Source organism: Callithrix jacchus, chromosome 14 (genome assembly GCF_049354715.1).
Source record: "Callithrix jacchus isolate 240 chromosome 14, calJac240_pri, whole genome shotgun sequence".
Lineage (NCBI taxonomy): Eukaryota > Metazoa > Chordata > Mammalia > Primates > Cebidae > Callithrix > Callithrix jacchus.
Genome location: NC_133515.1, coordinates 560339 through 583139, shown reverse-complemented (window position 1 = coordinate 583139; position 22801 = coordinate 560339).

The following is a 22801-nucleotide window of genomic DNA, read 5'->3' as shown; positions in this document are numbered from 1 at the left end:
TTTTGTTTGCTTTCACACCTTCACCCACACTTGGTGTTTCTCCCCAGGCTATCCCTCCCCTCCTACCCCTCCCACTGGCCCTCCCCTTTTCCCCCCAATAGACCCCAGTGTTTAGTACTCCCCTTTCTGTGCCCATGTGTTCTCATTTTTCATCACCCTCCTATGAGTGAGAATATGCGGTGTTTCATTTTCTGTTCTTGTGTCAGTTTGCTGAGAATGATGTTCTCCAGATTCATCCATGTCCCTACAAACGACACGAACTCATCATTTCTGATTGCTGCATAATATTCCATGGTGTATATGTGCCACATTTTCCCAATCCAGTCTATCATCAGTAGGCATTTGGGTTGATTCCAGGTTTTTGCTACTGTAAACAGTGCTGCAATGAACATTCGTGTGCATGTGTCCTTATAGTAGAACGATTTATAGTCCTTTCGGTATATACCCAGTAATGGGATTGCTGGGTCAAATGGAATTTCTATTTCTAAGGCCTTGAGGAATCGCCACACTGTCTTCCACAATGGTTGGACTAATTTACACTCCCACCAACAGTGAGAAAGTGTTCCTTTTTCTCCACATCCTCTCCAGCATCTGTTGTCTCCAGATTTTTTAATGATCGCCATTCTAACTGGTGCGAGATGGTATCTCAATGTGGTTTTGATTTGCATCTCTCTGATGACCAGCGACGATGAGCATTTTTTCATATGATTGTTGGCCTCATATATGTCTTCTTTCGTAAAGTGTCTATTCATATCCTTTGCCCACTTTTGGATGGGCTTGTTTGTTTTTTTCCTGTAAATCTGTTTGAGTTCTCTGTAAATTCTGGATATCAGCCCTTTGTCAGATGGGTAAACTGTAAAAAATTTTTCCCATTCTGTTGGTTGCCGATTTACTCTATTGACTGTTTCTTTTGCTGTGCAGAAGCTGTGGAGTTTGATTAGGTCCCATTTGTCTATTTTGGCTTTTGTTGCCAATGCTTTTGGTGTTTTGTTCATGAAGTCCTTGCCTACTCCTATGTCCTGGATAGTTTTGCCTAGATTTCCTTCTAGGGTTTTTATGGTGCCAGGTCTTATGTTTAAGTCTTTAATCCATCTGGAGTTAATTTTAGTGTAAGGTGTCAGGAAGGGGTCCAGTTTCTGCTTTCTGCACATGGCTAGCCAGTTTTCCCAACACCATTTGTTAAATAGGGAATCCTTTCCCCATTGCTTGTTTTTGTCAGGTTTATAAAAGATTGTATGGTTGTATATATGTTGTGCTGCCTCTGGTGCCTCTGTTTTGTTCCATTGGTCTATATGTCTGTTTTGGTATCAGTACCATGCTGTTTTGATTACTGTAGCCTTGTAGTATAGTTTGAAATTCTGTAGTGTGATGCCCCCCCCTATGTGTTCTTTTTGCTTAAAATTGACTTGCTATGCGGGATCTCTTTTGGTTCCATATGAAGTTCATGGTGGTTTTTTCCAGTTCTGTGAAGAAAGTCAATGGTAGCTTGATGGGGATAGCGCTGATTCTGTAAATTACTTTGGGCAGTATAGCCATTTTCGCGATATTGATTCTTCCTAACCATGAACATGGAATGTTTCTCCATGTGTTTGTGTCCTCTCTGATTCCGTTGAGCAGTGGCTTGTAGTTCTCCTTGAAGAGGTCCCTTACGTTCCTAGTGAGTTGTATTCCAAGGTATTTTATTCTTTTTGTAGCAATTGTGAATGGCAGTTCGTTCTTGATTTGGCTTTCTTTAAGTCTGTTATTGGTGTAGACGAATGCTTGTGATTTTTGCACATTGATTTTATATCCTGAGACTTTGCTGAAGTTGCTTATCAGTTTCAGGAGTTTTTGGGCTGAGGCGATGGGGTCTTCTAGGTATACTATCATGTCGTCTGCAAATAGAGACAATTTGGCTTCCACCTTTCCTATTTGAATACCCTTTATTTCTTTTTCTTGCCTGATTGCTCTGGCTAGAACTTCCAGTACTATATTGAATAGGAGTGGTGAGAGAGGGCATCCTTGTCTAGTGCCAGATTTCAAAGGGAATGCTTCCAGTTTTTGCCCATTCAGTATGATATTGGCTGTTGGTTTGTCATAAATAGCTTTTATTACTTTGAGATACGTTCCGTCGATACCGAGTTTATTGAGGGTTTTTAGCATAAAGGGGTGTTGCATTTTTTCAAATGCCTTCTCTGCGTCAATTGAGATAATCATGTGGTTTTTGTTTTTGGTTCTGTTTATGTGGTGAATTACGTTGATAGACTTGCGTATGTTGAACCAGCCTTGCATCCCCAGGATGAATCCTACTTGATCATGATGAATAAGTTTTTTGATTTGCTGTTGCAATCAGCTTGCCAATATTTAATTGAAGATTTTTGCATCTATGTTCATCATGGATATTGGCCTGAAGTTTTCTTTTCTTATTGGGTCTGTGCCGGGTTTTGGTATCAGGATGATGTTGGTCTCATAAAATGATTTGGGAAGGATTCCCTCTTTTTGGATTATTTGGAATAGTTTCAGAAGGAATGGTACCAGCTCCTCTTTGTGTGTCTTGTAGAATTCGGCTGTGAACCCGTCTGGACTGGGCTTTTTTTGTGTGGTAGGCTCTTAATTGCTGCCTCGACTTTTGACCTTGTTGTTGGTCTATTCATAGTTTCAGCTTCCTCCTGGTTTAGGCTTGGGAGGACACAGGAGTCCAGGAATTTATCCATTTCTTCCAGGTTTACTAGTTTATGTGCATAGAGTTGTTTGTAATATTCTCTGATGATGGTTTGAATTTCTGTGGAATCTGTGGTGATTTCCACTTTATTATTTTTTATTGCATCTATTTGGTTGTTCTCTTTTTTCTTTTTAATCAATCTGGCTAGTGGTCTGTCTATTTTGTTGATCTTTTCAAAAAACCAGCTCTTGGATTTATTGATTTTTTGAAGGGTTTTCGTGTCTCAATCTCCTTCAGTTCAGCTCTGATCTTAGTTATTTCTTGTCTTCTGCTGGGTTTTGAGTTTTTTTGATCTTGCTCCTCTAGCTCTTTCAATTTTGACGATAGGGAGTCAATTTTGGATCTCTTCATTCTCCATATATGGGCACTTATTGCTATATACTTTCCTCTAGTGACTGCTTTAAATGTGTCCCAGAGGTTCTGGCATGTTGTGTCGTCGTTCTCATTGGTTTCGAAGAACTTCTTTATTTCTGACTTCATTTCATTGTTTACCCAGTCAACATTCAAGAGCTAGTTGTTCAGTTTCCATGAAGCTGTGTGGTTCTGGGTCGGTTTCTGTATTCTGAATTCTAACTTGATTGCTCTATGATCTGAGAGGCTGTTTGTTATGATTTCAGTTGTTTTTCATTTGTTGAGCAGTGCTTTACTTTCAATTATGTGGTCAGTTTTAGAGTAGGTGTGATGTGGTGCTGAGAAGAATGTGTATTCTGTGGATTTTGGGTGGAGAGCTCTGTAAATGTCTATCAGGTTTGCTTGCTCCGGGTCTGAATTCAAGCCCTGGATATCCTTGTTGATTTTCTGTGTGGTTGATCTGTCTAATATTGACAGTGGAGTGTTAAAGTATCCCACTATTATTGTGTGGGAGTCTAAGTCTCTTTGTAAGTCATTAAGAACTTGCCTTATGTATCTGGGTACTCCTGCATTGGGTCCATATATGTTCAGGATCATTAACTCTTCTTGTATCGATCCTTTTACCATTATGTAATGTCCTTCTTTGTCTCTTTTGATCTTTGTTGCTTTAAAGTCTATTTTATTAGAGATGAGAATTGCAACTCCTGCTTTTTTTTGCTCTCCATTTGCTTGGTAAATCTTCCTCCATCCCTTTATTTTGAGCCTTTGTGTATCCTTGCATGTGAGATGGGTTTCCTGGATACAGCACAGTGATGGGTTTTGGATTTTTATCCAATTCTAAGCAACAAAGCATTTAAACTGTGACTAGGGTCCTGTTAGAAGCATTCTGTTTTAAAAAGAAAACAAAGCATAAAAGTTCAAAAATTTTAGAGTCTGAGAATTCAGTAGAAAGAAAAATTCCAGACAGGTGTGGTGGCTTACACCTGTCATCCCAGCACTTTGGGAGGCCAAGGCAGGCAGATCACCTGAGGTCGGGAGTTCAGGATCAACCAGGGAAACATGGAGAAACCCCGTCCTTACCGAAAATACAAAATTAGCCCGATGTGGTGGTGGGCTCTTGTAGTCCCAGCTACTTTAGAGGCTGAGTCAGGAGACCTGCTTGAATCTGGGAGGTAAATGTTGTGAGCCGAGATTGCACCATTGCACTCCAGCCTGGCAACCAAAGTGAGACTCTGTCTCAAGATAACAATAAAAGGAAAGCAAAAACCCAATTTTATGGGGAAATTCAAGCCAGCTGCATATATTTTCATAAGTAGCAATAAGCCAAATGCTAATCCCCAAGATTATGGGATAAAAGGGTCTCCAGGCCATTTCACAGACCTTCACTGCAACCCCTCCCTTCACAGTCCCAGAGGCCAAGGAGAAAAATGTAATTTTATTGGCAAGGCCCAAGGTCCCATGTGGTGTGCAGCCTAGGGGTTTGGTGCCCTTTGTCCCAGTTGACCCACCCATCGTAGACAGAGGCCAATGTAGACCTCAGCTTGTGGCTTCAGAGAGTGGAAGGGCCACGCCTTGGCGGCCACCACTTGGTGTTGAGCCTGCAGTGCACAGAAATTAAGAATTGGGGTTTGGGAACCTCTGTCTATATTTCAAAAGATGTGTGGACAGCCTGGATGCTCAGGCAAAATTTGTTGCAGGGGCAGGACCTCTATAAGGGCAGTGCAGAAGGGAAATGTGGGGTGGAAGCCCCCTCACAGAGTCCCTATTGTGGCACTGCCTAGTGGAGCTGTGAGAAGACAGCCACCATCCTCTGGGCCCCAGAGTGCTAGATCCACCAACAGCTTGCACCAAGAACCTGGAGAATCTGCAGACGCTCAACATCAACCCATGAAAGCAGCCAGGAGAAAGGCTGTACTCTGAAGAGCCACAGTGTAGGAGCTTCCTGAGATAATGGAAACCCACCTTATGAATCAGGGTGACCGAAGTGTGACACCTGGAGTCAAAAACTTTACTGTGGAGCTTTAAAATTTGATTGTCTCACTGGATTTCGGACTTGAATGGGCCCTGTAACTTTTGTTTTGGCCAAATTTTCCCATTTGGAATGGCCGTATTTACCCAATACCTGTATTTCCATTGTATCTAGAAAGTAATTAGCTTGCTGTTGATTTTACAGGCTCATAGGCAGAAGAAACTGGCCTTGTTTCAGATGAGACTTTGAGCTGTGGAATTTTGGGTTAATGCTGAAATGAGTTAAGACTTTGGGGGACTGTTGGGAAGGCATGATTGGTTTTGAGATGTAAGAACATGAGATATGGAGGGGCCAGGGGCTGAATGATATGATTCAGTTCTGTCCACACCCAAATATCAACTTGGATTGTACCTCCCAGAAATCTCACATGTTGTGAAAGAAACCCAAAAGAAAGTTATTGAATCATGGACACCAGTCTTTCTTGTGCTATTCTCGTGATAGTGAATAAATATCATGAAATTTGATGGGTGTATCAGGTATTTCTTTATCAGCAGCATGAAAACAAACTAATACAACTTCTAAAGTCACCTCATTGTAAAAAGAAAATTTCAGGAGTAGACAACGTACTTAACCACAGTGTATCTCAATCTTATAGACATAGATATACTTTAATATTTCAAGTATTTTTAATTTTATGTATCTTGTCAGTTGTAAAATGTGGTTGTAATTTTTTTTAAAAAATGGAGTCTTGCTGCTGCCCAGGCTGGAGTGCAGTTGGCATAATCTAAAATCACTGCAACCTCTTCCCCTCAGATTCAAGCAACTCTCTTGTCTCAGCCTCCCAAGTAGGTGGGAATACAGGTGCCTGACCCCACAGCAGGCTAATTTTTGAATTTTTAATAGAGACTGGGTTTCACCTTATTGGTCAGGCCGGTCTCGAACTCCTGACCTCAGGTTATCCACTCTCCTTGGCATCCAAAAGTGCTAAGATTACAGACATGAGCCACCACACCCAGCTGTATGGTTGTACTTTTCAAAAAGTTTTCATTGTGGCAATTTCTCATTTAAATCTAATTAAATTAAATCTAACCACTAATTATAAGAAAAATTAGTTTTTTTAAATAAATAAAAACATCAAATGAAGTTATTTTTGTGTTAGAATTATTAAACATATTAAAACAAAAATCAATTTTAAGTAGGGAATCCAAAAGCAAAAACAATTATTTACTGAACTAATTTAAATAGATGAATATTAATTCTGGCAATGGCGTTGAATATTTTTAACCTCAGAATAAATGTAACAAACTATTAAATTCTGAAAACTACAAAGTTGATAATATTTTTTAATGTGAAAAACTAAGGTTATTAAGTTACCTTTCTTTGAATGCTTCATCCTTAATTTGATGAAGAAATAGTCTTGTCATAATGGACAAAGGCCAAATGTTTTCTGTTATTATCTAGTTATAATCTGTATCAAGTATATAATATGCTCTAGTAGGTAAAACAGAAACAACATCAAAGCCCCAAATTGATTATTTTTTAAAATAATAAGATAATTAAACTAGCTTCATTCTTGTGCTCTTATATGAATGAAGGTACTCTGGAAATGCATCTTCAAATATTGGAAAGGTTATTCCTGACTCCTGTAGGGAAGATAAAATAGCTAGCAGATTAATTGCCAAATTATATTCAAGAACTTTTTACAAAATAAGTTTTATGGCTTAATACATAACAAAGCTACAATAATGAGCACTGAGAATTAGATTATTTTAAATTAAGATTAGCTAGGGACAGGCTTATATTCTTGACATTATATTCTCTCCATAATTTCAGCCCATGAGTAATTATTTCTCACCTCCTGCATGGCTTTGGTATTAGTCAGTTTCCAGAAGAGTTTGTTTCCAGACAAGGGTACCACTTACTACAAATTTAATTTAAAGATAAAATTGGCTTTTATTTGTGATTGTACTGATTCTATTTATGATTTTATGGATTCTATTTAGAGGCTCAAACACAGATTCACTTGATTCAGCTTCAAATGAGTAATGAAGTCTAGCTTAGCAGGTTTTATGTTGTCAATAGTCTCTGCCTAAGATTCCACAGCTCTTCCTGGGTATTAATACACTATTTTGTGTACAGTTTCTTTAATTTTGGTCCAAATAAAGAAGAGGTACATCCATTTGTTTTCATTCTAAACAATCCTGCAGCTCAACCCCACTGACCGCAGAGCCCACTCCCTGTCCTGAACCCAGGTCTGGGGTGAAGATCTGCCCAGGAAAATCTCCCATACAGAGCATTTTCACAAGTGCCATTTCATAAAATGACAGATAGAAATGGAAGGATGTGGAACAGGATCCTGAGTAAGTGCAAGCCCATGTGTCAGATAGAAGACTGCAGAGTCAGTGGTTAGTGAGTGCCAAACACATCTGCAGTAAGGAAACAGAGTAATCAACCGAGAATGACTATCACCTGGGCTGATGGCACCATTTTTGACTTCCCTTTCTTTTCTCTTTTTCTGCAGACTTGTTTCTTAGGTAAGATTATGACTGAGAAGTCACCTCACAGTGTATAGTATGATGACTAGAGTTTCACATATACCTTTTTCTTTGGTGTCACAATCCTGTAATTAGGAAGTAACTAACATGTTGAAAAAATGTTCTATGCTGACCACTGGAAGAGGAAAAAATTCAGATTAAAACAGCTTATTTGGAGGCCAGGTGCAGTGACTCATGCCTGTATCCCAGCACTTTGGGAGGCCAACGCAGGTGGAAACCTGAGCTCAAGAGTTTGAGACCAGCCTGGTCAACATGGTGAGAACCCATCTCTACTAAAAGTACAAAAATTAACCGGGTGCAGTGGCAAGTGCCTATAATTCCAGCTACTCGGGAGGCTGAGGTCGGGGAATCACTTGAGCCCCAGAGATGAAGGTTGCAGTTTGCAAGATTGCATGATTGCACCCCAGCCTAGGTGACAGAGTGAGACCTTGGTCAAAGAAACAAACAAAAACACCAAAAACAAACAAAAAACACAAGAAAGTGAGATATTTCTGCTCTTTCCCCCAAATTACTATTTTATTTTAATGAAGACCACACATTACATGAGAGCCAGGGGTATGTGGCTACACTCATCCTCCCCTTCAAGTCACAGACCCCTTGGTCTCTGCTAGTCCCTGGTGAGCACAGGGTCACCAAGGGAGACCTAGGTCACCAGGATCACACAGCTTTTTCTTTCTTCTGGTCCTGAGCTTCCAAGTCTTCTTTCCATATCTGAGCCCTAACCCCCAACCTGCATTCTTCCTTCTCTGAGATCTCTTCCCAGTGCCAGTGTTCCCTTCTCATTGCAGAGATGCCTCTCTTTTCTGCTGAGTTTAGAGCCTGGGCTCTCCTCTCCTCAGCTGCCTTGTGACTCTGAAAGTGTGTGTTGGGGAAGGCAGGGATGAGAAGACAGGCCAGTAAAGTCACCAGCACTGGCTCAAGATCTCAGACCATATTTTATACTCTTGACCAGGAGAGACTTCTCTATAATTCTAATCACATTAATTTTAAGCATTTTTTTTGTTTGAGAAATCACATTGAACTCCCCAAATTAAAAAATTGAAAAGATGTAATAATTGACCATTGGAAATATGAAGGAGGTTGGCTATACAATTAACTCAGGACAATGTATTCATCATAAACAGATGGTTTTGATGAAAGAAACTTCCATATCCAGCTAGCACCTTCTTCAATATCTCCTAAGAAAGAGCAAAGGAAACTTGAAGATAACATAGACAGAAATTTCATGTTGCAGTGCATTAATTTCCTAAACCACATGGGAAAGAGAAGAAGCTGTTGTGTATTAGACTAACTAGTTTTACTGAATGATTTCTGTTAATTTAAAAATCAATATTTTTCCAAGGGCATATTTAAATTCTGAACATTATCGACTAAACATCAAAGAATATTTTTAGTACATGAGAAGATTTTTAAAAACATTGACAGCTTCACTAAATATGACACAAATTTAAAAGAAAAAGTAACTGGAAAATAAAAAAAGCATCTGGCAAGTATGTGATGCACCCTCTGTTGTGCCAACTGCCTCTGTTTGTGGAGAGCCCCCTCCTCTATTCTGCTCCCTCCATCTCATTGCTGATTCCTCTTTTTTTCTATTTTAGTTTCTCTATTCCATTCTCAGGTCACCATCTCTCACTCTTTTTGTCTTTTTATGTTCATTCTCACCCACACCACCTTCATTCTTTATTTTACCTTCTTTAGTTCTCCCCAACTCTTTATTTATTTATTTATTTATTTATTTATTTATTTATTTATTTATTTATTTATTTATTATTAGACAGAGTCTTGCCTGGTTAAACCACTGAACCTGGCTTTCCTGACTCTTCTTTATTCACTGTTTCTCTGGTTCTTTTTCTTTGTGTCCATCTTCTCTCCTCCTCCTTCTCACTTTGATCTTCACAGAGGTAGAATAGTCTGGTCCCTACCCAGGGATGGCAAGTGTGAGGTATTTAAACACACGCTGGCAGGCAGAGTCTGTGGAGTGTAATTGAGGACATAAGAAGAGTCGTCACAGGACAAAACTTTCCCCAGCCCAGGCTCAGGTGCCTACCTGAGCAGTGACTGAGAAAGTGTGTCCTGGAAAGCAGCACCCCATGACCTCAAGGGGCTCTCAGGGGAAAGCAGAGAGTTGTAAACAACTTTACAGCATGTTTCTATAATTTTATCTCTAACTTTTGTTTTCTAGATTTCTGTATATTTTGTGTGGGGTGTGAAGAATGAGGCTTATAAAATGTGGACTTCTTAGGAGATACATAGATTCACCTTTTGCATAACATGTTTTTCTTATTTTCAGAAACAGAATAGATAAATCAGAAATAAAGCCAAATAAAAGCAGTAAATTTTCAACAAAGCAGACAAAAACATACACAAAAAAACAGAGGAACAGACTCAAGTTCTGATCAATGCAGGAGCACTTGCTGTCTTTCCCAGTCTGCTTACCAACCCCAAAACTAACATTCAGAAGGAAGCTACATGGACAATGTCAAACATCACAGCTGGCCATCAGAATCAGATACAGCAAGTTGCGAATCATGGATTAGTCACATTCCTTGTCATTGTTCCCTCTAAGGCAGATTTTAAGACAAAAAAGGAAGCTGTATGGGCCGTGAACAACTATACCAGTGGTGGGAAAGTTAAACAGATTGTGTACCTCATTCATTGCAGCATAATAGAGCTATTGATGAACCTCTGAACTGCAAAAGATACCAAGATTATTCTGGTTATCGTGGATGCCATTTCAAATATCTTTCAGGCTATTGAGAAACTAGGTGGAATGGAGAAACTGAGTATAATGATTGAAGAATGTGGAGGCTTAGACAAAACTGAAGCTCTAGAAAGCCAAGAAAATGAGTCCGTGTATAAGTCTTCGTTAAACTTAATTGAGAAGTATTTCTCTGTAGTGGAAGAGAAAGATCAAAATATTGTGCCAGAAACTGTCTCTGAAGGCTATACCTTCCAAGTTCAGGATGGAGCTCCTGCGACCTTTAACTTTTAGATCATGTAGCTGAGGCATAAAATTGTTGTGTGCCCTTTGGTATTTCGTCTTCTTATTTCTCTACAAAACACTCTAAATGTGGTTTGTTATTGTAGCACTTTTTACACTGAAATTATACTTGAACAGTTCCAACTATACATACTGTATGAAGCTTGTCCTCTGGCTGGGCTTCTCGTTTCTATGTGGAATTTCATATCTTGCAGCCTTCTATAAATAAACATTAAAGTTTACCCTTTACTTCACCATGCCAATGTATTGCTTTCTAATTTGGGACCTTTAATGTTGCAAGAAAAGGGTAACTCATCCAAACTGATGTGATTAACCAGAGGCAATCCTGGTTGCAGCTTTTACAGAAGTATGAATAAAATTTTCCAGAAACCCTAAAAAAGAAAATCTAAAACCTGGGGAGTGAAATACTTAGACCTCAGGTGCTATAAGAAATAGATGGGCTTGAATAACCTCTGTTCTTTCTGAATTACTCCTGGCACACCCCAGTAAAGAGTCTGGCGATAATTTTGGGGTAGGATGAGAGTAAGATTAGTTAGACCCAATGGAAGGGCAATGACTGGGTTTATTTTTTCCATTTGGTCTCCCTATTACCCTAGAGAATCCTTTGGATCAGGTGCAGTGGCTCATGCCTGTAATCCCAGAACTTTGGGAGGCAGAGACACGTGAATCAAAAAGTCAGGTGATAGAAACCATCCTGACTAACATAGAGAAACCCCATCACTACAAAAAACACAAAATTAGCCAGGAGTGGGGGCACATGCCTGTAATCCCAGCTACTCAGGAGGCTGAGGCAGGAGAATTGCGTGAACCCAAAGGCAGAAGTTGCAGTGAGCAGGGATCAAACCACAGCTTTCCAGCCTGGGTGACAGAGCACAACTCCATCTCAAAAAAATAAAAAATAAAAATATAAATAAAAAGAATCCTTTGGAATTATCCCAACCCTCTGCAATGTAGCCATGGAATTCTAGTGAGGAGCACGTCTTCTCAGTACCCAGCTGTCTGAGGCCATAATTCAGTTGCTTCAGGTGATTGAAAACTATTACTTTTTTACTGAAAAGACTTAATGCCCCATGGTTTAGATTAAGCTGGATTTACAAAACGTTGAATTCATCTTTTATGTTCTCTGGGAGCAGGGGATCCTCCTTGTGTTTTTCTGCATCTAGAGATGAATCTATATTTGCCAATATTTACATAAATCTGAGACATAGATCAGGTCTAGACCCTAGACATGACCTCCAGGATGATCCGACTCTTGCCCATTCTGTTCTCAATTATGTTGTTAGAGAGAAATACTTAACATGAAGTCTCTCAGCAATAGTTAAAACATTACACTTGTAGAGAAGCTGGTGAGACAGAGAAGGTCTCGCAGTGAGAATCAAAGCTTTTTCTCAATCTTTCCGTGTATTTGTTTGTGAATACGTGGAAAAGATTCTGGAGCCAGGGAAGAGCTATTTAACAGGGTAGAATCCCTGTACATCAGAGTACTAGGTCTCATGCTCATTAGTCACCTTCTTTGGTCAAACTCTCAGGGCTAAGCCTCTGATAGGGCTTCAGAGGAAGGCATATCTGTGAAAGCCTCTAATTACATGTGAAAGATGAAGCTCTGGCTCTGGGAGGAGGCTCCCATCTGACAGAAGATCATGCTTCTGTGAGCGTGAGATTCTGTGCCCTTCCTCAGCAGGACACCACTGACTTAATAATTATTAAAGAATCATATATAAACAGGCCTTCTTTACCATGAATTTTTTAAATAATAAAACAGAGAAAACACATTTATCCACTTTCAAATTGAGTAGAAGTGTGAGAAACTTTACAGAAAATGTCACAGAAGGAATCTCTTGGGCTCTGTCTATCCCAAAAAAGCCTCAAAATTCTGCTACAAACTGTTGAAATTAAGCTTTTCAGAGCTTGGCTTTTTGCTATATGTATATATATATATACACATATATGCATTTAATTAAACTTTAGTTTTATATAATTTTTAAAGAATAAACCATTTTTCATATTTACATGCTTATTTATATTTATTTACTAATTTTGTTTATTTATTATGTATATTTATTTTATTGCATTTTAGGTTTTGGGGTACATGTGAAGAACGTGCAAGATTGTTGCATAGGTACATACATGGCAATGTGGTTTGCTGTCTTTCTCCCCATCATCTATATCTGGCATTTCTCCCCATGTTATCCCTTTCCAACTCCCCACCCCCTGCTCTCCTTCCCTTAGTTCCCCCACCTCAGACCCTAGTGTGTGATGCTCCTCGCCCTCTGTCCATGTGTTCTCATTGTTCAACACTCGCCTATGAATAAGAACATGTGGTGTTTGATTTTTTGTTCTTGTCAGTTTGCTGAGAATGATGGTTTCCAGGTTCACCCATGTCCCTACAAAAAACATGAGCTCAACGGTTTTTATGGCTGCATAGTATTCCATGGTGTATATGTGCCACATTTTCCCTGTCCAGTCTATCATCGATGGGCATTTTGGTTGGTTCCAAGTCTTTGCTATTGTAAACAGTGCTGCAATGAACATTCATGTGCATGTGTCCTTATGATAGAATGATTTATTGTCCTTTGGGTATATACCCAGTAATGGAATTACTGAGTCAAATGCAATTTCTATTTCTAGATCCTTGAGGAATCGCCACACTGTCTTCCACAATGGTTGAACTAATTTACACTCCCACCGGCAGTGTAAAAGTGTTCCTATTTCTCCACATCCTCTCCAGCATCTGTTGTCTCCATATTTTTTAATGATAGTTATTCTAACTGGTGTGAGATTGTATCTCAATGTAGTTTTGATTTGCATTTCTCTAAGGACCAGTGATGATGAGTATTTTTTCGTATGTTTGTTGGCCTCATGTATGTCTTCTATTGAAATGTGTCAGTTCATATCCTTCACCCACTTTTGAATGGGTTTCTTTGGTTTTTTTTCTTGTAAATCTGTTTTAGTTCTTTGTAGATTCTGGATATTAGCCCTTTGTCAGATGAGGGGATTGCAAAAAATTTTTTCCATTCTGTTAGTTGCTGATTCACTTTAACGACTTTTTTTTTTTTTTTGCTGTGAAGAAGCTGTGGAGTTTAATTGGGTCCCATTTATCTATTTTGGCTTTTGGTGCCAATGCTTTTGGTGTTTTAGTCATGAAATTCTTTCCTATATCTATATCCTGAATGGTTTTGCCTAGATTTTCTTCTAGGATTTTTATGGCGTTAGGTCATATGTTTAAGTCTTTAATGCATCTGAAGTTAATTTTAGTGTAAGGTGTCAGGAAAATGTCCACTTTCTGCTTTCTGCACATGGCTGTTCAGTTTATCCAACACCATTTATTAAACAGGTAATCCTTTCCCCATTGCTTGTTTTTGTCAGGTTTTTCAAAGATCAGATGGTTGTAGATGTGTGGGGTTGCCTCCAAGGCCTCTGCTCTGTTCCATTTGTCTATATCTCTGTTTTGGTACCAGTACCATGCTGTTTTAATTACTGTAAGCTTGCAGTATAGTTTGAAGTCAGGTAATGTGATGTCTTCAGCTTGTACTTTTTGCTTAGAATTAACTTGGCTATGCGGGTTTTCTTTTGCTTCCATATGAAGTTTAAGGTGGTTTTTTTCCAGTTTTGTGAAGAAGATTATTGGTAGCTTGATGGGGTAGCATTGAATCAATAAATTACTTTGGGCAGTATGGCCATTTTCATGATACTGATTCTTTCTAACCAGGAGCATGGAATGTTTCTCCATCTGTTTGTGTCCTCTCTTATTTCCTTGAGCAGTGGTTTGAGGTTCTCCTTGAACAGGTATATTCTTTGTTAGTTGTATTCCTAGGTATCATATTCTCTTTGTAGCAATTGTGAATGGCATTTTGTTCTTGATTTGGCTCTCCTTAAGTCTGTTATTGGTGTATAGAAATGCTTGTAATTTTTGCACATTAATTTTGTACCCTGAGACTTTGCTGAAATTACTTATCAATTTAAGGAGATTTTGTGCTGAGACGATGGGGCCTTCTAAATATACAATCATGTTGTCTGCAAATAGAGACAATTTGACTTTCTCCTTTCCTAATTGAATCGTTAGGTCACAATTTTGAGACTCGCCTCGAACGACACAGCGCAACCCTCTCCCTATAAAAAACATATAACAAAATAACCATAGAAAAGCTGAGACAGGCATTGCATGTGCTCGATTCGGCAGCACCTACACTTTTTCTTGATCTGGCTGGATCTTCCAATACTATACTGAATAAGTGTGGTGAGAGAGGGCATTCTTGTCTAGTGCCAGATTTCAAGGGAATGATTCCAGTTTTTGCTCATTCAGTATGATATTGGCTGTTGGTTTGTTGTAAGAGCTTTAATTATTTTGAGCTAGGTTCCATCAATACCTAGTTTATTGAAAGCTTTTAGCAAAAAGCACTGTTGAATTTTGTCAAAGATCTTCTCTGCATCAATTGAGATAATCATGTGGTCTGTTTATGTGGTGAATTATGTTTATGGACTTGCATATAATGAATCAACCTTGCATCCTGGGATGAAGCCTACTTGATTGTGATGAATAAGCTTTTTGATGTGCTGTTACAATCGGTTGGCCAGTATTTTATTGAAGATTTTTGCATCTATGTTCATCGTGGATATTGGCCTGAAGATTTCTTCTCTTGTTGAGTCTCTGCCTCGTTTTGGAATCAGGATGATGTTTGTCTCATGAAATGATTTGGGAAGGATTCCCTCTTTTTGGATTGTTTGGAATAGATTCAGAAGGAGTGGTACCAGCTCCTTTTTGTATGTTTAGTAGAATTTGGCTGTGAACCCAACTGGACTTGGGCTTAATTTGGTGAGTAGTCTATTAACTGCTGCCTCACTTTCAGCCCTTGTCATTGGTCTATTCAGGGTTTTGACCTCTCACTGGTTTAGGCTTGTGAGAAATTTATCCATTTCTTCCAGGTTTACTGGTTTATGTGCATAGAGTTTTCGTATTTCTGTGGAATCCCGGGTGATATCCCCTTTATAGGTTTTTAGTGCATCTATTTGATTATAGTCCCTTTTCTTTTTTCTTAATCTGGCTAGTGGTCTGCCTGTTTTGTTGATCTTTGAAAAAATCCAGCTTCTGGATTTACTTATTTTTTGAAAGGTATTTTTGTGTCTCTATCTTCTTCAATCCTGCTCTGATGTTAGTTATTTCTTGTCTTCTGCTAGCTTTTATGTTTTCTTGATCTTACTCCTCTAGCTCTTTTAATTTTGACAATAGGGCATGGATTTTAGATCCTTCCTTGCTTCTCATGTGGGCATTTATTGCTATACATTTTCCTCCAGACACTGTTTTAAATGTGTCCTAGAGATTCTGGTACGTTTTATCTTCTTTATTGGTGTAGAAGAACATCTTTATTTCTGCCTTCATTTCATTGTTAATCTAGTCAACATTCAAGAGCCAGTTGTTCAGTTTCCATGAAGCTGTGCGGTTCTGAGTTAGTTTCTGGATTCTGAGTTCTAACTTGATTGCACTGTGGTCTGAGACACTGTTATAATTTCCATCCTTTTGCATTTGCTGAGAAGTAATTTACTTCCACTTATGTGGTCAATGTTAGAGTAGGTGTGGTGTGGTGCTAAGAAGAATGTATATTCTGTGGATTTGGGGTGGAGAGTTCTGTAAATGTCCATTAGGTTTGCTTTGTCCAGGTCTGAGTTAGGGTCCTGGATATCCTTGTTAATTTTCTGTCTCAGTGATCTGTCTTATATTTATTGACAGTGGAGTATTAAAGTCTCCCACTATTATAGTATGGAAGTCTAAGTCTCTGTGTAGGTCGTTAAGAACTTGCTTTATGTATCTAGGTCCTACTGTATTGGGTGCATATATATTAGAATCATTAACTCTTTTTTGCATTGATTCTTTCACCATTAGGTAAGGTCCTTCTTTGTCTCTTTTGATTTTTATTGGTTTAAAGTCTATTTTATCAGAGACTAGGATTGCAAGTCCTGCTTTTTTTTGCTCTCCATTTGCTTGGTAAATTTTCCTTCATCCCTTTTTTTGACTCTATGTGTATTCTTTCATGTGAGATGGGTTTCCTGGATACAGCACACTGATGGGTTCTTCCTTTTATCCAATTTGCCAGTCTGTGTCTTTTGATTGGGGCATTTGGCCCATTTACATTTAGGGTTAATTTTTTTTTTTGTTTTTTTGTTTTTTTGTTTTTTTTGAGACGCAGTTTCACTCTTGTTACCCAGGCTGGAGTGCAATGGCGTGATCTCGGCTCACCACAACCTCCGCCTCCTGGGTTCAGGCAATTCTCCTGCCGCAGCCTCCTGAGTAGCTGGGATTACAGGCATGCACCACCATGCCCAGCTAATTTTTTGTATTTTTAGTAGAGACGGGGTTTCACCATGTTGACCAGGATGGTCTCGATCTCCTGACCTTGTGATCCACATGCCTTGACCTCCCAAAGTGCCGGGATTACAAACTTGAGCCACCGCGCCCAGCCGGGGTTAATATTGTTATGTGTGAATTTGATCCTGCCATTTTGATGTTAGCTGGTTGTTTTGCCTGTTAGTTGATGCAGTTTCTTCACTGTGTTAATGCTTTTTAGCATTTGGTAAGTTTTTGGAGTGGCTGATACTGGTTGTTCCTTTCTATGTTTAGTGCTACTTTCAGGAGGTCTTGTAAAGCATGCTTGGTCATAATAAAATCTCTGAGTAATTGCTTGTTCATAAAGAATTTTATTTCTCCTTTGCTTATGAAACTTAGTTTTGCAGGATATGAAATCCTAGGTTGATAGTTCTTTTCTTTAAGGATGTTGAATATTGGCCTCTACTCTCTTCTGTCTTGTAGGGTTTCTGCTGAGAGATCTATTGTGAGACTGATGGGCTTCCCTTTGTGGGTGACCTAACCTTTCTCTGTGGCTGCCCTTAGCATTTTCTCCTTCATTTCAACCCTGGTGAATCTGACGATTATGTGCCGTGGGGTTGCTCTTCTTGAGGAATATCTTTGTGGTGTTCTCTGTATTTCTTGGACTTGAATATTGGCCTGCCTTGCTAGGTTGGGGAAGTTTCTCTTGATAATATCTTGAAGAGTGTTTTCCAACTTGGATTCATTCTCTCCATCACATTCAGGTACACGTATCAAATGTAAGTTAGGTCTTTTCACATAATCCCATATTTCTTGGAGGCTATTTTTATTCCTTTTTACCCTTTTTTTTCTAATCTTGCCTTCTTGTTTTATTTTATTTAGTTAATCTTCAACCTCTGACATCCCTTCTTCTGCTTGGTCAGAATAAACCATTTTTAACTTTTGTGATAGAAACATCAAATTCCCAAATGTTAATAATACTGCCCACTGCAGCTTCTGTTGTTTAACTTTCTGCCGTGGTCTGAATATTTGTGTTCCTCAACCTCTACATTCATATGTAAAAGTTAATCCACGTATAGATTCCGTGTGATACTATTAGTTATGGGACCTTTGAGAAAGTGATTAAGTCAGGAGGGCTGCATGCTAATGAACTATATTAGTGCCCATGGGATGGAGGTTGAAAGGAACATTCTTGCTTCTTCTGCCATGTGAGGAAATAGCTGGAAAGTTCCACATGTAAGAAACAGAAGCCTCATAAGACACTGAATATGTGATGTCTTGATTTTTAACATTTCAGTCGCCAGGTCTGTGAGCAGCACATTTCTGTTTTTACATTATCCAGTCTAAGGTATTTTTTCATAGAAGCCTGAGAAGAATAAGACACTTTCTTATGCACTTGGTTTATTTCTAAATTTTTAGCTCCAGCAATCAGCAAGAACAACTAATGCTGACAATACTGAGTTTTTCTACTCAAAACAATAATATTATTTTTCATTTGTTCATTTCCACATTTATATATGTCAGGTAATTTCTATGGTAGTTATTATATGCTATACACAGTTTTTTTAGATTTATTTCTAGATAGTTTATTTTGTCTTCTTAAAAAGTAAACTGAGGCACAATTAAATTTGAGTTTATTTGAGTAAGAAGCAATTCGGAATTTAGAAAACACAAGACAGAAATAAGTTACAGTTTGGATGACAAAGTGTCAGAGGAAATTGTTTACTGGGGATATGCAAAAGCAGAAAAAAATTTCCTTGGTTGCTGTTACCAAATTTCTTGTTTATTTCCTCATTGGAAAATTCCTAGTTATATAAGTTTGTTGACTACTTTTGATTATTTGAGATTAAGTTCTACTTTTCTTTAATATAGGCCTTTGCAAGAAATAACTCAAGTTTTGCTTATGTTTGCAAATAATTTTATTACATAAGGTTGAAATCACCTATGAGGTGTAACTGGTTTTGTCTGCACAGAGTTCTTCAGTTCTCATCTCCCTTTTAATTCACTTTATCAATTCTTATATAATTTAATCTCCTATGCCAAGTGTATGTTATAAATTATTGTTTTTGTATATATATAGGTACTTATTATGTATGCTTCAAATACATGCCCTGGTTTTAAATGATTTTGTAGTATATTGTCCACTTTTCAAAAAAAATGGATTGATGTTCTAATCCCAGATAGTGAGAACATATTCATGGCAAACAGAATATAAGGTTTGAGATAAGATCAAGATTATTAATCTGCTACTGAAATATAGGGAGATCAAAATTATTACAGTGGGGGAACTCTGGTTTAGATACTGTGCTTCTCCCATGCCCTTTGCAGTCCACAGTCTGGGAGAATGCCGCCAAACTGAAAAGCACCTCAAGCTCCCAGCACAGATCTGAGGGACAGCTCCAGCTGGCCCAGTGCCACACTTTGTTGGCACAGAACTTGGTGGAGGTTTTGGCCAGCATCAAGAGTGCCTGTGGGACAGATCTCACTGCCCCTCAGAAAGAAGGAGAGTTTAAAGGAGGGAGACAGGTGATATAGCTTGGCAGGTCCCACCCCCACAAGACCAAATGGAAGCCCTCTTGCTTGAGAGTTTCTCAGTCACCACATTAGTTAGAGCTCAACTCAAAACAATTGAGATTGATGGGGGGAAGGGCATCCACTATTATGAAGGTGGGTCTAGTCTCAGCTGCATTAACAAAAGCCAGAGGAAGCCTACACAGCATCCAGGCTGAGTCTGGGGATGCCCAACAGTGCCTCTTCAGGTAGACAAGGGAAAAACTACCTCCTCAACTGTCTCCCTGACCCCAGTTTAACAATAGAAAAATACACCATCTCATAGAGCTGAGGGGACTGACTGTTAGAAAAAAAACTAAAAAACAAAAAGAAATAGCTTTAACATCAACAGAAAGGACGTCCACTCAGAGACAACACCCAAAATCACCAACTTCAAAAATAAAAGGTAGGTAAACACATGAAGATGAAAATAAACCAGTGCAAAAAAGGATGAAATTATCAAAGACCAGAGTGCCTTTTCTCCTTCAATGGATCACAACTCCTCACCAGCAAGGGAACAAAACAGGATGGAGAATACGTTTGATGAATTGAGAAGGCTTCAGAGAAGGAAGATTCAAGATGGCCAAATAGGAACAGCTCTGAAGTTCAGTTCCCAGTGAGAACAGCACACAGTGTGAGTGCTCACCAAATTTCCAAACAAGTTTTTACTGCACACAGACTAGGAGATTCTTGGGCCAAAAGTGCCATGAGTTTTCAGGACAGTGGCTTCAGCCAGTGCTCGGTTGACTCACAGAAACTCATGTACACAAGTAAGGGTGGCCATTTCAACTGGTTCCTGGAATGCCTGGGAGACAGAGCCACCCATTTAACTGAAAGGGAGGGGGCTGAGACAGGCAGCCAGGTGATCTGGCTCATGGGGTACCACCCCCACAAAACAAGCAATCTGAAACACTCTTGATTGAGAGTTTCACAGCAAGCACAGGTGGACCCAGGACACTCCAGCTCAGTGGGGGAAAGGGAATCCCCCACTACCAAGGCAGTCTGCCACTACTAATGCAGTTCACACAGCAGTTGGGCAGAGCTTGTGGCAACACCTCTGCTGGCAGGCTGTGACTAGTCTACTCTGTGAGGGGCAGGCTATCTATGAAGAAGGGCAGCATGACAGAAACTTATAAATAAAGCCAACTTTCTTAGGACAGAGCACCTGGGAAAAGATGTGGTTATGAGTTCAGCTGCAGCAGACTTAAAAGTACCTGCCCAGCAAGTCTTCATGGAAGAATGGAGCTCCCAGCACAGCACTTGAGCTCCTATAAGGGACAGACTGTCTTCTCAAGCAACTCCCCAATCCCTGTATACCCAAAGAGACACCTCATAAAGGAGAGCTCAGGCTGACATCTGGTGGGTACTCTTTTGGGACATGAATAGCAGAGGAAGAAACCAGTGGCAACCCTTGCTGTTCTTCAGTCCTCATGGGTAATCCCCAGGTGAGCAGTGTCTGGAGTGGACCTCCAGCAGTCCTGCAGCAGAGAGGCCTGACTGTTAGAATTAAAACGAAGAAGCAGAAAGAAATTTCTTGAACATCAACAAAAAGAATGTCCACTCAGAGATCTCATTCAAAAGTCACCAACTACAAAGACCAAAGGTAGATAAAGCCACTAAGATGGGAGAAAACCAGCACAAAAAGGATGAAAACACCAAAAACTAGAATGCCCCTCCTCTTCCAAGGGATCATAGCTCCTCACCAGCTAGGGATCAAAGCTGGATGGAGACTCAATCTGATGAATTGACAGAAACAGGCTTCAGAAAGTGAGTAATAACAAACTTCTCAGAGCTAACAGAACATGTGCTAATGCAATGCAAAGAAACTAAGAACCTTGGGAAAATGTTAGATGAGATGCTAACTAGAATAAACAGCTTAGAGAAGAATATAAACAACATGAAGGAGCTGAAAAATGCAGCATGAGAACTTCATAAAGTATACATAAGTTTCAATAGATGAATTGACCAGACAGAAGAAAGGATATCAGAGATTGAAGATCAAATCAATGCAATCAAATGAGAAAGCAAGAATAGAGAAAAAAGTGAAAAGAGATGAAGAAAGCCTCCAAGAAATATGGAATTATATGAAAAGACCTAATCTACATTTGATACGTGCACCTGAATGTGATGGAGAGAATGAATCCAAGCTGGAAAACACTCTTCAGAATATTATCCAGGAGACCTTCCCCAACCTAGCAAGGCAGGCCAATATTCAAGTCCAGGAAATACAGAGAACACCACAGAGATATTCCTCAAGAAGAGCAACCCAAGGCACATAATCGTCAGATTCACCAGGGTTAAAATTAAGAAAAAAAATGCTAAGGGCAGCCAGAGAGAGTGGTCGGGTCACCCACAAAGGGAAGCCCATAAGAGTCACAGCAGATCTCTAGTAGAAACCCTACAAGACAGAATAGAGTGGGGGCCAATATTCAGCATCCTTACAGAAAAGAATTTTCAACCTAGAACTTCATATCCAGCCAAACTATGCTTCATAAATGAAGGAGATAGAAAATCCTTTATAAACAAGCAATTGCTGAGAGATTTCATAACCACCAGGCCTGCCTTACAAGAGCTCCTGAAAGAAGCACTAGACAAGGTAAGAAACAACCAGTACAAGCAACTTTAAATACACACCAAATAGTAAAGACCATCAACACAATAAAAAAAAATGTGTCAACTAACAGGCAGAACATCCAGCTATCATCAAAATGGCAGGATCAAATTCACACATAACAATATTAACTTTAAATGTAAGTGGACTAAATGCCCGAATCAAAAGACAAAGACTGACAAAATGGATAAAAAGTCAAAACCCATCGATGTGCTGTATTCCGGAAACCCACCTCACATGCAAGGACAAATATAGGCTAAAAATAAAGGGATGGAGGAAGATTTATCAAGTAAATGGGGAGTAAAAAAGAAGCAGGAGTTGCAATCCTAGTCTCTGATAAAATAGACTTTAAACCAACAAAGATCAAAAGTGAAAAAGAAGGGCATTACATAATGATAAAAGGATTAATGCAACAAAAAGAACTAACTATCCTAAATATATAAGCACCCAAATATATAAAGCAAGTTCTTAATGACCTACAAAGAGACTTAGACTCCCACAGGATAGTAGTAGAAGACTTTAACACTTCACTGTCAATATTAGACAGATCAACAAGGTAAAAAATTAACAAGGATATCCAGGACGTGAACTCAGACCTGGACCAAGAAAACCTAATAGACATATATGGAACTCTCCACCCGAAATCTACAGAATATACATTCTTCTCAGCCCCGTACAGCACCTACTCTAAAACTGGCCACATAATTGGAAGTAAATCACTCTTCAGCCAGTGCAAAATAATAG